We start from the raw sequence: 11,813 nt of genomic DNA, 5'->3' as shown, positions 1-11,813 counted from the left end.
GTCAAATGCTTTTTTGTAATCAGCCCAAGCCATGTAAATGGTTGTTTAGGCCTTTAGAATTTTTAAATATTGTTTTACCAATCAAAAATAGGCCTTTTGTACCTCTAGAATTTTTGAAATTCCCTTTTTGCTCTTGGCATATAATAGCATTTCATAATTTTTTGATTTTCACTGAGTGTCCAAATTTTTCAGTGGTATCCTCCTGGTTGCTTTGCAGAACCTTGTCTGGGTTGCCTAGCAGCAGGAATTGAGCCCTGCAGTCCATTTGCCACATGGTGCTAGAAGCCAGAGCAAAAGGTGTGGGCCTTGTTGACTTGGGAAACAGCTAGTGTGGAATCGACATTTGTTTTCACTATTCGGAATGGGCAGTTTGGGTGCTCTTGGCTCAGTTCTCTTGGTTAAGGGACGCATGGCTTGGGAGGTCCTGCTAGGATCTATGATATCAAGGTTCATTGAGGACCTTAAACCCTGCCACCATAGCAAGTTAGCAACCCATGGTGGGGTTGTTGCTCTTATTATTACTATCACCGTGAAATCACAGCGGCCAGTTCTTTAGCTGGTGTTGGCCTTCATTCACATTGAGTTCTTCCCAAGAACCTAGGATGTCATAAGGTATCGGCATAGTAGATGTGTGGATCCAAGCAGTGTGGCCTTTTGTAATTGACAGATGGACACATCAATGTGCACATTTTCTAAGTGCCATCCAAGTTTTTTTGGTATGGCACCCAGTGCACCGATAACCACTGGGACCACCACAGCTGGTTTATGCCATAATCTTTCAACTTTAGTTTTCAAATTTTGATGCTTTGTGATCTTCTCCAATTCTTGGTCTTCTATTCTATTATCCCCTGGTATTGCCACATCGATTATCCACACTTTCTTCATTTCAACCACAGTTAAATGTGGTGTGTTATGCGCCAAGACTTTATCAGTTTGTATTTCAAAATCCCACAATATTTCAACCTGCTCATTTTTTACTACTTTTTCAACTATATTCAACTATATTTGACTACTTGTTCAACTATATTCAACTATATAATCCCACCAATTTTTCATTACTGGCACATGATAATTTTTACAGATATTCCAGTGAATCATATTAGCGACTGTGTTATGTCATTGTTTATAATCCGTTTGTGTGATCTTCATGCATGAGCTGAGTATATGATGTACTGTTTCTTCTGCTTTTTTGCACAATCTGTACTTTGAATCATTTGATAATTTTTCAATTCTGGCCTTAATTGCATTAGTTCGAATTGCTTGCTCTTGAGCAGCCAAAATCAAACCTTCAGTTTCTTTTTTTAATGGTCCAGTTGTAAGCCATTGCTGGGGTTTATCTTTATCTACTTTCCCTTCAATCTTTTGTAGAAATTGACCATGTAATGCTTTTCCTTGCCAGCATTCTTTTTGTGTTTTTATTACATTATTTTGGTATTCATGTTTTGTTCAGTAAGTTCCAATTTTTAACTTGCATCAGTGCTTGTTCATGACCGTCTTTTACATAATCAGCCAATGCATGCTTTTCTTCTTTGACAGTTTGTCTGACTTGAAGTAAATCTCTGCCTCCATTTCTGAAGGGCAGGTATAATCTATCAATATCACTACGGGGATGTAATGCATAGTGAATAGTCATCATTTTCTTGTTTTTTGGTCCCAACTGTCCAGTTCAGCTTGTGTCCAGTTAATAATTCCAGCAGTGTATTGTATAGTAGAACAGGTATGACCCAGGTATTGGTGGCTTTGATGGTGTTTCCACTGTTCAATTTTGTCTTTAGCAATATTCTCACTCTATTATTATTATTATTATTATTATTATTATTATTATTATTATTATTATTATTATTCAGACAGCCAGATATTGGCATTTGGATTTGGCATTTTTATGCACCCATCGAGTCCTTCCCAAGGACCTGGGATAGGCAGATGTTGGTGTTTCATGGTGTTAAAGGTATCATCGCAGGATGTAAGCTGTTCCAAGTAAAGTTTCCTTTTGCAATTGACGGATGGTAATTTTGTTGATGCCAGTGGTCTTCAAGTGGTGCTCCAGATGTTTTGGGATTGCACCTAAGGCACCTATAACTATTGGTACTATCTTTGCTTTCTTTTGACATAGTCATTCTACTTCTATTTGCAGGTCTTTGTATTTTGTGATTTTCTCCAGTTCTTTCTCTCCTGTTCTGCTGTCTTCATGTATTGCAATCCAGACTTCTTTGTCTTTCTTATCAACAGTTGTTAAGTCTGGGGTGTTGTGTGGCAGGTGCTTGTCTGTCTGAATTCTAAAGTCCCAGAGCACTTTAGCTTCTTCATTTCTATTACTTACTCTGTTTTGTGGTTCCACCAGTTCTTGCTTGAAGGCAAATGGTGTTTCTTGCAGATATTCCAGTGCATCATTGCTGCTACTTTGTCATGCCAATGTTTGTAGTCAGTCTGTGCAATTTTCTTGCAGCAGCTAACAAGGTAGTCCACTGTTCTTTCAGATTCTTTGCAGAGATGGTATTTGCTGTCTGTTTTTGTCTTCTCAGTTCTGGCTTTATATGCATTTGTTCTTAAGGTTTGACCTTGTGCAGCCAGAATTAGCCCCTCTGCCTCTTTCTTCATCTTTCCCAACTCTTAACCATTGCCAGGTCTTGTTGCTATCTGCTTTACCTGCTAGTTTTTTGTGTACTGGCCATATAATACTTTGCTTTGCCATGTCTCTTTTCTGTTCTTGGTTTCTTTGGTATCCAGTAAGCTTTCACGGTGTACTAGCTTCAGTGCATCTTCTTCGCTATCCTTCAGACATTCTTCCAATGCCCTTTATCCTTCTTCAACTGTCTGGTGTACTTGCAACATTCCACACCCACCTATGCTCCTTGGTAAGTAGAGTCTATCAATGTCACTGTGTGGATGAAGGTCATGATTTATTGTCCTTATTTTTCTGGTCTTCCTATCCAGGGCTTTTAGTTCAGCTTGAGTCCAGTCCATTATTCCAGCTGTGGAATTGCTCAGGTGTGAATCGCCTTGATGGTATTTCCATCAGGGAGTTTGGACTTTAAGAACTTCTTCATTCTTCTGACGTATTCACTACTAACCTTCTTGACTTCAATGTGCTTGATGTTGTTAGGCTGAAGGATGCCCAGGTATTTGTAGTGATCTTCTTCATCCAGATTCTTGTATAGATCTGTACAAATACCTGGGCATCCTTCAGCCTAACAACATCAAGCACACTGAAGTGAAGAAGGTTAGTAGTGAATACGTCAGAAGAGTGAAGAAGTTCTTAAAGTCCAACTACTTCAGTTTCAATTACAATTAGGCTGCAATTCCATACATACATGGAACCCCACTGAATACAACTTGTCTTACTTATGAGTATGAATATACATGCTGTTTTTCTTTTTATTCAGACATGTCCTTCTTGGTTTTGAAAAGCAACATGTAGTCTATGTGTGTGTGAGTGGGTGCACATATATGTGAATGTTTGCATACATATGTACCCACATGTAACACTGAACTAATTTTGGTGGATTGTCAAAAGCTAAGCAGGGTCAATCCAGTACTTGGACAGGAGACCACTATGACATCCCAGGGTAGTAGGCAGGTTTAGGAGGTTGAAAATACTTCCTGGACTGAGATGATGGCAAACTACTTCTGTATTATTGCCAAGAAACGTATATGGGTGTTTTTCTCTTGTGTGTGTGTATGTGCATGCATGTATGAAATATGCAAGGCACACACACTTATTCATATCTAGGGACAAACACGCTAAAATGTAACCTCAAGCTTAATCTTGACCTCTAAAATATACTTCAAACTTTAAGGCTACCCTGAAAACATGTAGGGTGTGTATATACATGTCAATAAAATGTGCCTTCATCCACTTATTACCTTCATCCACTTCATCATTAAGTAAGTAGTTACAACTGAAGACCACACAATGATTGGAATTATGTGTGATGTCCCATGGAGCAATTTAATTCTTTTTTTAAAAGTAATTTTATTAAAATTTTAAAAGAGAAAGATAAAAACCAACAAAAACTAATGTAGAATAAGAAAAGAAAGAGAAGAAAGAGAAGAAAACAGAGCCAAAAGTGCAGAAAAAAAGAAAATATAAAGAAGTAGCTTCTGATTTTCTTTACAGCAGTTATAAGTATAGTATAAACTTACTTCTTACTCTATGGTTACAACATGACTCTATTTTTTTCTATAATCTATTTTTTTTTAATCATCAAAACCATAAATCATAAGTTCATTTTATTCTGTTTCATACAAAAAGTCTATAAGGGTTTTCCAGTCAGACCATGGAGCAATTTAGTTCAATCAATTAGTTTAAAGTTTATTAGTCAACTAACTCTACAAAGTAAGCAAAAAAAAAAAAAAATTCAAGAAATCAGTCTGAAGCTTTCATCTGTGGCATTATACTGATTTAACAGTTTGGCAACTTTCACAGTTGGATCTAAATTAAGCCCACCTAAAAGCTGATCATCTAAGGGATACACACACACACACACACACACACACACATACACACTAGCAAAGATTTTAATAAACTTTCTCTTGAACCTTCATAAAAGTTACAGTATTATAACAATATTTGCTGCCATATTTTTTTCTGGGAAATGTATTTTGTGAATAATAATTTCTTCTGTGAGCAAACCAATTTAGAGTGAGGGAATACTCACTCCATATATTAAAATGGATAATCCCAAACAGGCATGGATCATGTTGTCAAGAATATAACATCTCAAAATTGCATAATACTGTAGTTTGGACTACAATATAAAGGATATTTTTTTGTTATTTTGTAAGCCCATAATAGTCAATTGTAGGCTTCTCTTTACCTGTGGTTGCTATTGGAAGTTCCAAATCTGCCAGTTTCAATCTACATGAAAAGTATTAATACTTATGAACTTTTTTATCCTACTGGAAACTTTATATGGGTTTGTGAAGAATTGCTGCAAACCTAATGTGTTTATCATGTCAAAAATAAAACAAGAAGATACAATGCAATGGTTACTTAATTCTTTGTGTAAGGATGAAACTTTCTTGAAGTTCTGCAAACATCTCCAATGTATCTGAAGTGCACTTTTGATCTGGTCATTTCAATACAACCCCACATCTTTGATCTCTGAGTTAGTGATCTAATCTGTTGTATAACTTAGGTTTTATTGATCTGTTCTCATGCTAAGCAAATCAAGTCTCACTTTTATGGGACAGATTGAAAAAAGATAGTAAAACTGCCTCGGAGACTGCAGTTTAAATCTTTGCAATAACAGGGGCAGCCACAGATAAGCCTTTTATTACTCTGCCAAACTTCACGTGAACCCCAACTGTCATTAAAAGGCATGTGTCATTTGCCACATATCTTTATTTTACTAGATAAGTCAGTTACCACCCATTTAGAAGCAAAACAGTGTATTCTTCAGTTTTATGAATTCTATTCTTGGCATCCAATCTACATTCCAGGTAATAACATTTCTGTGATGTATCATATAAACCACATATTATCTGCCTGACTACAGTTTTATTTATTTACAAGATATATGACAAATAGTACAATTTCATTAACTGATTAATTAATCCAATAATCAGTCATCGTGAATTTATTTAACTTAATATGTAGTGCTAAGCACAGATGTACTGTATATTTGTTCTATCAATATTTCTTCACCCTGTTTCTATTTCCTATCCTTTCCTACAAAAACAGGTTGTATCATACAGGCAGATATCAAAAACAAGATTTTAACAGTGCCAATGGAGTAACAGTTTTACCAAGATTTTTGAAATCTGTATTTATTATTGCCTACCTCTATATAGTGACTCTGCAGAATGCAAACATCTAATCAGATCTTACATCTTGGATGTGCCATAGGTAGGTAGGTAGGTAGGTAGGTAGGTAGGTAGGTAGGTAGGTGATAGATAGATAGATAGATAGATAGATAGATAGATAGATAGATAGATAGATAGATTCTTTAAGATAGATGTATGGAATGCCATCTAGTGCAAACTTATACAACTTCAATATCTTTAACTACAGTGAAGTGTAAGAAAATAGGGTGTCTCCATTCAGATTCATACAATTCAATGGAAACTAGATCACTTATCTTGACACTAATCAATATAACCAAAAATAAAAATGTATTTTTTCATACTTTTGTTGATACCTACTTTGCTTGAAATGTAATCACATCTAGAAATCTCAGGATAGTTTTTAAAATAGGAATGTCAAAGGACCTTTGTTAAAAATTGATATTTTGAAACGGTACAATGGAATGAAATCCACACCACGCATACCATCACAACACATTACAACATTTTTATTTTGTGTGCATCAGACTTGCTTGCTTAAGAGTCTGGAATCCCCCAGAGATCTGTACTGCTTCCACCCTATTGATATTTCATGAATTGCTGAAAATCTGGTTGTTCTCTTGGGTTTTAGAGTAGGATGACTGGTTGAACCCCTTTTGTCTTTTGGTTTTCCAATCGGCCATCTTTTCTCTTCTTTTCTTTAAGTAATTTTTAATTTTACTTCATTGTAAGCCACCCAGAGTCTTTGCAGAGTTGGGCGGCCTCAACATTAGAATATTAAATTAAAATTAAATTAAAGAAAGAGTCATTTCCATTACATTTTGCAGCTTACATAGAATGGGAGGAATTTCTCAGCCCTAGAAATCTGATAGTATCAGGGAGTCCCCAGGTTAAGAACATTCCAAGTTATGGACAACTCATAGTTATAAACATGCTACTGTTACTAAAAACAGCAGTTGACATTCTCCTTCCTAGAGCCAGTGAACCGCTGAAGCTATCCAATATTTTCAAGAACTGCTGAAGCTGTGCATTTTTAATATGCAGCCTGTTTTCAACAGTTTTCAGCAGTTCATGATAACATTCCAGGAAGGAGAATGTCATCCGCCATTTTTAGTAACAGGCAGACCGTTCATAAGTACAAGTTCCAACTTACATACAAATTCGAGTTAAAGACAGGCTTAGGAACAGAACTTGTTCTTAACCCGGGGACTGCCTGTACTATTTATACACACAAAAAACGGTCAAGGTGAAATCATAGAGTTTTAGACTTTATAGTGAGACTGATAATATATAATTATGGATGCATGAAATTATTTACAAATATTGATTTCTTATGGAACAAGAGGTTATATTCAGAAGAAAATGGGTTATTTTTTTAATTTTAAGAGAAAATATGATATGAGTGACTTAGAGTTTGACCCATCACATGTAAGAAAGTGAAGGACAGTTGTTATAAAAGTAAAAATTCCTATTTTCCAAATGCCCATGAGTTTCAGGATGAACCTGGTTATAAAGCTAGCTAGAAGATGTCAGGGCTTTGGGTTTTTTTTAAAGTAAAACTGTCAGTATAGTTGGATGGAAAAGACAAAGTGCAAACCTCAAATCTTTTAGAACAGAAGCTACAACACCATTTGTTGGAATGTCCCTGCAATCTTTTCTTCTCCATTCTCAATCAAGTTAATGAAAGTGGCACTGCTTTTGAAATCCCTTTCAAAGGAGAAGAGAATTTTAATGAAATTCTCATAGGTAAAGCATGGAGCTCTTGCATTTATTTAGTGATGAGATGGCCAAGGGATGGATGTGAACGGCCTTTTTTCACTGTACAAGAATCTCTCCAGTGGTCTGCAGCCTCCTTGCCTTCCATTTCAATTGTATCTTAAGGGAATCCCATCATTGGGTACTTTTCAAATAAGGGAGTGTGGGTAGATCAATGGGGCTCTTCTGCTACCGCCAACCATAAAATGACTTCAGAAACACTAGCAAGAAAAAAAATGGGAAGAATTTATGTATTTATTTATGAACTTTATCAGAGTACCAGACTTTAGACGACTTACAGAATGTTCATAAGAAAAACAAACAAATAAATAAATAATCAAGCATTGAGGGGATATGGTAGAAAAGCAGAAGCAGAGGAATAAAACTTTTGAGAAATTGCAAGACTAATTTTGGAACAGCATTAATAACTGAAACCCTTACCGATCTCTGAAGTGAACAAGTTCATAACAAAGATTTCAAGCTTTATTTTGTATGTGATTGATCAGTCTATTTGCAATCAAAGAAGGAAGAAAAGAATTAAGTAGACATTGGATATTTCTTTTAATTTAAGGATATATTTAACAGTTTTAATGGCCACATATCTTTGCTGGATCACTCAACTTTGTAAATAGAATCTTAATACTGTATTTAATATGTAATGGTGTCATTCTGTATTTCAAAATCTATCTCTGTATCTGACAACCCAACAAAGTAGATCAGACTAAGAAACCAATGCCATAAAAGTCAGGACTACTTTTATTGTAATAGTTATAGAACAAAATCTTGTGAGTCTGAATGTGCTTCCCCCTCCCTCACTTTATCTTCACATGGACTAGAGAGAGGCTTCTCTGAGATGCTTTCTCAAGTTATTTTCTTTGCCTGGGCTCAAGTCCTGCTTATCTGACAGTTTCCTTGGTAGAGGCTTTTCCTTCTGTTCTTCAAGGCCAGTCCTTATTCCCTCTACAGTTCCACTGAAGTTCAATAATCGTATCCCTTAGTTATGTCTTGTTGCTTTTGGTAGAAACTTTAGTTTCAGAAACAGGGGCATCCCTAGGAAGGAGATTCAAAAAAATCAAGATGGAAGCCATGATCACATGATTGAAACCCCACCCTCTTTAGCAATGCATGTAAAAAGAGTAAGGCTTTCAATTCAGTTCAATTTATTACAGTCGTAGACCAGTACAAGCAGAGTGCTCTGTGAATATATATATATAAATCTAGCTTAAATCTTATTTCACTTATTAAGACAAAGTTAAAATACATTTATAAAACAACCTAACTAGCATCTATGAGTGAGGTCCAGGATGCAGTCTATATTTAAATTATAAAATAGACACTAAAATTATATAAAATATAATAACATCTAAGATTACAAGAAAATGATAACCAAGAATTAAATAAATGACAGTTACATAGAATGCATTTGGCTAGCGGAAATTGGCCCATCAGGGTCTGGAAGATCTTCTGTGTTGCTGCACAATACCTAACTGTAACAAAAGGCAATTCATCTATCAGCAGCATCTGAGTATAGTCTGAGTCTGGGCAACCAGGACATCTACTAATCAGAGGTAGGATGAATCTGGTTCGAATGTCTCCATAAAAGGAGCAATGAAGAAGAACATGTTCTGTATTTTCCACCTCTCCGGAATCACAGGGGCAAAGCCTTTCAATGGTACTTTTTAATATTTACCATCCAATACTGCAGAGGGGAGTGCATGACATTGGGCAAGAGAGAAAGCTTTCCGATGACTGGGTGTTTCTAGCTGTGTAAGATAGCTGGCAGCGATGACAATATATCTGTTGTATACTGGTGCTAGGAAGGCTGGAGCCTTCCCTAGATCTGCTTGCCATTTTGTATCTGTTATCCTTTGCTTCAGGGATTGTTTCACCTGATCATATTTCATCTTAAGAACCGAGGAGGGAGAGTAGCCTAGATTTAAAGTTTAGATTCAACAGCCTTGATCCATGTGGATTGAAAACTATCCTGGAGAGCTAACGGTGCTAGGCCTTAAGAATCAAAGTTAAGCTTTAACCAAAGGTTTATAGAAGCTAGACACATTCTGGACTCAACTTTTATCATACCTGTCTCCAGCTGTAAATGTGCACTGGAGACACTAGGAGGTATGCTGGAGAGCTACTGTGATGCATTTAGATTGTACTGTCTCCAAGGAGGTGAAACAAGAAGCTGGGGGGCCAACCAAAGTCCCATAAAGGAGCTGCGCTATGGCATAGCCTGAAAGAGTTTAAGTGCTGCTGGAACATAATATCCTCCCTTGGAGGAGAAAATTTGAGGGTGGAATTGGCAGATCTTTGTCTAGTAGCTGTAGCATATTCACAGTGGGCTTGAGCCAGTGGCATGCATGACTACTGCTACATGCTTAAAGCAAGTCACTTGTTCTATTCTATGGCCGTTAATGCTCCATGAATGGAGCTTCGGCCTTTTAGCAAAAGCCATAATCTTGGTTTCCTGATAGTTTATTTCCAGATGATCATTGTGGCAGTATTGGACCAGAGTTCTCAGAGCACCTTTAAGGCCTATTGGTATTCTGGAAAGAGCTACAGCATCAACTGCATAAAGCAGCATGGCAATGCTGGAATCCCCTAGTTTAGGAGGATGGAAATTTGGATTGTTTAGAAACCTCACTGTACCATTGATATAAAAATTGAAAAGCAGGGGGGCCAAAATGCGTTCCTGTTTTACCCCCTTTTGAGTTTTAAAGAACTCCGACTAAGGGGGCCAAAAGATGGGCCTTCTCTGCTTTAGCCCCCGCCCTTTGGAATATCTTGCTCCTGTGAAGGTGAGATTGGCCCCCTCACTCCTGGCCTTTCAGACGGTTTTGAAGACCTGGCTCTACCATCTGGGCAAGGAGGGGGACCATAAGGTGTGGGGTTGGCTAGTCCCTTAGTGGCCTGGCATTGCTGCCTTGAACCATCGGCCTCCTGGATCTTTTCTCTTTTATTTTTGTAAATGTGAATTGTTATAGGTTTTAATTGTATATTTATTTATTGTTTTAATGTGTTGTGAGCCGCCCAGAATCCCCCATTGGGGGGAGATAGGTGGGAGACTAAATAAGTAAATAAATAAATAAATAAAATAAAATAACCGGCTTCAAGATAAACTCTTGCATATTGCACCTGACCTTAAAAGTCATACTGGTGTGTAGGGCTTGGATTAAATAGAGAGGCCTATGGTTGATAGATGAGGCTTCCAACTTCTCCCATAATTTAGAATCAAAGGCTGCCTTAAGATCTATAAAGAGAGCCTACAGTGATACCACATTGTTGGTTGGGTAGGGCTTTGATCATGTGGTTGCAGATGCTATCTTGACACCCCTATTCAGGAAAGCTATTTTTTTCTACTGGAAACCCAACTGGTTGGTTTGCTGTGCTGGGTAGTAATGCTTCATGTAGCTTTGTTTCAATAATCCCCTTTTAAGATGGCCTTCCACTTTCTTCACCACACAGTCAGCTTCTTACAACCATGTTCCAGAATTTCCTTCCATTGGCAGAAGCATGTTGTAGAACTAAGAGAAGACTCCTCAGGCAATATCTCTATCAGGAGGAAAAAGAAGTGCCCTTGATCAAGGTTTGGCGTTTCGGAGCCTCTGGGATGATAAACTTTTACATATACTGTATGCTAAGATACAAACACAGTTTCATTACTCACATTTTTTAAACTGCTCAATTCTCTTTTAGAATGGCCGTTTTTTTTCCAGTAGAACTGCACATTTTGTGCCTGGCTGCATATTTTTAAAGAGCCCTGCAAAACCAATAAAGAGACATATGCAACGCTGAACTATTAATATTGCTGTTGTTTGCTGTCAGAAAAAAACAGAGGAAGACGGCTTCGTATGCAATCTGAGCTTTTCCATTACATTTCAGAATATCTGGGCCTGTCATCATGAAAGCTATTACATTACTAAGCAAGAAGGAAAATAACAGTGGCCAAAGTATTGTGCCTCAGCTTGATGTTATTAAGAGTAGTTTTGCTTCAGAGGGTTCCCCATTGTGGTCTTTTTTTCCCCTTATTGTGCTGTAGCAAGAAAGACCTGATGACTGTAGCCAGCGCATATGATACATTCGGTAGGCAATGCTTTTAGTTCTCATGCTTTGAACAATAGTAACTGAGAAAATGTCTGTAAATTGATTGCCTATAATTTGGGGGGAACTTTCATATCCCTGAGGCAAACAAAGACCATAGATGACACCTGACAATTTACATGTCTATCCAGTTAGATTCTTACGAGGGGGGAAAAAGCCCTTCTGTTTTCATT

The 11,813-nt window shown here is 37.1% G+C and overlaps 1 pseudogene; it reads right to left on the bottom strand.

Annotated features, from left to right (window-relative positions):
- Positions 1-597: 597 nt before the first annotated feature.
- LOC148214319 (uncharacterized) lies at positions 598-1,633 on the bottom strand (annotated as a pseudogene).
- Between the last annotated feature and the right edge of the window lie 10,180 nt (positions 1,634-11,813).

This window comes from Python bivittatus, unplaced genomic scaffold (assembly GCF_059951505.1).
Source record: "Python bivittatus isolate LINGU-HERP-01145 unplaced genomic scaffold, Pbiv_v1 ctg000570_np1212, whole genome shotgun sequence".
NCBI classification, from domain to species: Eukaryota; Metazoa; Chordata; class Lepidosauria; order Squamata; family Pythonidae; genus Python; species Python bivittatus.
Note: the sequence above shows the minus strand (reverse complement) of the source record. Positions and strands in the feature narration are given on the sequence as shown.